The sequence below is a fragment of the Gopherus flavomarginatus genome, chromosome 20 (assembly GCF_025201925.1).
Source record: "Gopherus flavomarginatus isolate rGopFla2 chromosome 20, rGopFla2.mat.asm, whole genome shotgun sequence".
In the NCBI taxonomy this organism is placed as follows: Eukaryota; Metazoa; Chordata; order Testudines; family Testudinidae; genus Gopherus; species Gopherus flavomarginatus.
In genome coordinates this window covers 22,244,318-22,247,760 of record NC_066636.1, presented here as the reverse complement: position 1 = coordinate 22,247,760, position 3,443 = coordinate 22,244,318, and positions in this window count along the sequence as shown.

The window sequence follows — 3,443 nt, the reverse complement described above, 5'->3', positions numbered from 1 at the left end:
TTATGTCCCATGCTGGCTAAGACGCCTGGCAAAGGAGCTGTGAGTTATTTCCTTAACTCCGCTGGTCCCGATGGGTGCTGACAGTCACAGGCTCAGACCAGAGCTAGCTGGAAACTCGGGGTGGTGGGATAGGGAGAAGGGGGCAATTTCCACACAAAACAGAAAATGGAATTCCTTTTTTACAGACTATTTGTTTGCCAAAATACTAGAAAAGTTTCCAGGTTGCTGACGAGAAGCAGAAATTCCCTTTTTCCACTAAAAATAAAATAAAATAAAGTTTGTCAAAAACCCGATTTTGCCCTCCACACATAGCTTTGACAGAACGTTTTGGCAGGAACCAAGATGCCACCAGTGACACACACACTCTCGCTAGCAATGACTAAAAAACAACATGGAGCTTTATGACCTCCTTTATTTGTACTTCTCTGTGCAACTGCTGAAGCCGGCTTCTCCGAAGTCCCTTGTAGAAACCAGCTCCGACAAATAACACACAAAACAGGTTGTGACCACGCCCACCGAAGTCACTGAGTTTGCAGGTGTGTCACTGAGAACATGGCTTGATCCAGAGCATGAAGGTTTTAAGCAGTGCAGCCAAATGGACAGAGCACTGGACGGAGGGCAGGAGATCAGGGCTCAACTCTTGGCTCTGCTGGGTGACCGTTGGCAAGTCATGTTCCCTCTCTGTGCCTCCGTTTCCCTATCTGTGCAATGGGGATAGTGATACTGCCCTCCTTTGTAAAGAGCTTTGAGATCTACTGATGAACAGGGCTAGGGAGATGTTTGGAGTTCCACAACCTCTTGGCTTCAAATCTTCACCAGATCAATCCTGTTTTTGCTCCAGCTTCAGCTGGGGTTTTTCTGTCCACAACCACGTTACCCCAGGACAGTTTTAAAGCCTTCCATTTTCTTCTTTTTCCTTTCCCTCCAAAAAACAAAAAAAGAAAAAAAATCACCTTTGTACATTTTTTTTTAAAAAAACATCAGTAAAACTCTGTCCGCGCAGATCTCCCGCCAGGGATCTGAAAGAGGGTGGTGGAACGGAGGGAGCAAAGTTTATTCAGGAACAGGGGGCCCTGTGGATGAAGGCTCTGTCATTAACAAACACTTTCATAGCATGAAATACAATGGCTGGAGAAGCCTCAAACTTCTCAGCAGGGAAGTTTTCATGGCAAAATGAGCGTCTAATGTGGCAGAACATTCTCACTTCAGGAGTTCAGACAGCATGAGGGAGACCCCAAAAAATCCTGAGACTGGTTTGTGAATCATGAGATTTTTTTTTAAATCAACCTTGTGTTCTTTTTCTTTGCCGTTCACTTTCTGAGCCTTTGGGGGTCAAGTTTCCAAGATTTTCTTCACAACCACGAGAGACAGAAACTTCTTTTTAAAAAAAATTAAACCTGGAGATTCTCACATCATCACATGACTCCAGCAGCTGGAGCTTTAGAAGAAACATCAAATCTCATGGGACTCATGCTGAAATCAGGAATGAGACTGCAAAGCCCTCACTGATGTCCCCAGGGGAGCAGAGCCCTGATGACCTGGGACTGGTAGGTAGCCAGTCAGGACAAGGTGCCGAGTTTGCATCTCCTGGATACAAAAGAGATGACAAGGTGTGTAGAGGGAGCTTGGTGAAAAGCAAGAGACACCTAAGGGCTGGTGATGCGGGGCGAGGTTAGGGGAACGAAGGACTTGAACATCTGAAACTCAAGGGTTAGTCCTCCCAGCCATCCCATGGGCAAAAGTCCCGCGGAGCTGCGTGGTGGTAGGGGTGACTTCCAGAAACCAAGCACAAGGATTGGACGAGGAGGGAGAGGAATTGCTTCGCAGTAGGTGGTCCAAGGGGTCTTTCCCTTCCCATCCTTAAAGTCTCTGCACCACCGGCCTCCAAGGGGAAACCACTCAGCAGGACTGGGAAGATCTTACCCCTCATCAGCAGCCTGGAGAGGAAACATTTTCCCAAGCCATCTAAATTGCCCTTAGATTGTCCACTTCGGGGGGCAGGGACCATCTTTTTGGTGTTTGTGCAGCACCTAGCACAGATAATAAATAATAACATCTGGTGGCTTTCAGCCCTTCTGCCTGCCGACCCCCATCGGCCCAGAGGACTATGCCACACTGCTGTCCGTGCAGATCCCTACCTGGGGGAGCCAGCAGCTACTGACATTCCCTAGAGCTTGGCTGCAGCATAGACTGTCCCGAGGTGGGTTTTAGAAAGAGACCTCAGGATGAGACTGAGTTGCCTCCAACCCACATCTAGGACTGGCCTGGAGAACGAACATCCGTCCTTGGGAGCCAGAAGGTGCAACTTGTCCTTCCCTGGCAAAAAGGGAGGAGGGATTCGACACTGTTGGGGTGCCCTCCCAGCCTGTGGAAAATGCCGCAACGGAGCTGTGTCTGGTTACGCCAGCTGAGGTCTGGATCGGTGTGTGCATCCCAGGGGCTGGAAGCATCGGTAGTGTCTGAGCATGCCAGCCCACACAGCCTCAGCCTTGCCCACGTCTCAGAGATCCATCTCCAGCCATTGCCCGCTCTGAGCTGGAGGCTGTCGCTCCGGTAAAGACCTGGAGCACCTTGCAGCACACCCTCTAGCTGGAACTGTTGAGTTCAACGGGGCACTGACGATTCCACCCCGCAAAGGATCTGTCTGTGCCTTGGCCAGGAAGGGAAAAACATCCCAAAGTGCCTTCAACACCCCCCCACAAACAACTCAAATGAGAACCAAGAGAAAAAAACACAGGGCAAGAAGTGAGGGTCCACTCCCCTCTCCCCACACCCCACAGGAGCAGCTGCTCGCCTGCATTTCCCACCAAAGGAGAAAAGACCCGTCCGTGTCCAGGGAACAGCCCAGCCCTCTGCTGTCCGGGCCCAAAGAAGTGGGACATGGTTTTCTAGCCAAGGAGCTGGCTCAGTACATTGCTCGTCCCAACGGCTTTGCCCATCAGCGACAGGAGTGTCCGTTTTAGGCATCCACCACCCCACAACACACCTCGAAAGCGTCATTGACAGAGCGGGCTCTGTGCTCGCAGGGGAGCGCCCCAGGTTTCCCCATTGTCCAGACACTCTCTGCTGCAATTCAAAGGCCAAGTCACCATCTCCCCCAAATGGTTAATCAGCTTCTAGCTCTGCCGCCCCTCTCAAAGCCTGCTAGAAGTCCTGGCACCCAGGAGGCAGGGGACCCGAAGGACTCGTAGGGTGCAGTTGGGGCCTTTCCCCTGCCAGAAGGGATGAAAACCAGCTGTTCCCGCGGATCAGATCCAATCCCAGTGCTGCGATGAGTGGAAGTGGTGTCAGTGCTGGGGATCCCTGGGAATCTGGACCTACAGGGAGGTCAGAGGAGGAACCAGACAATCCATTGCAGGGTCCTTATGGAACAGATAATGGCTACGGGGTCTTCTTTGCAATGAAGGCTTTGGAAGCAGCCGCGGCCGGGAGCTCCCCAGCTC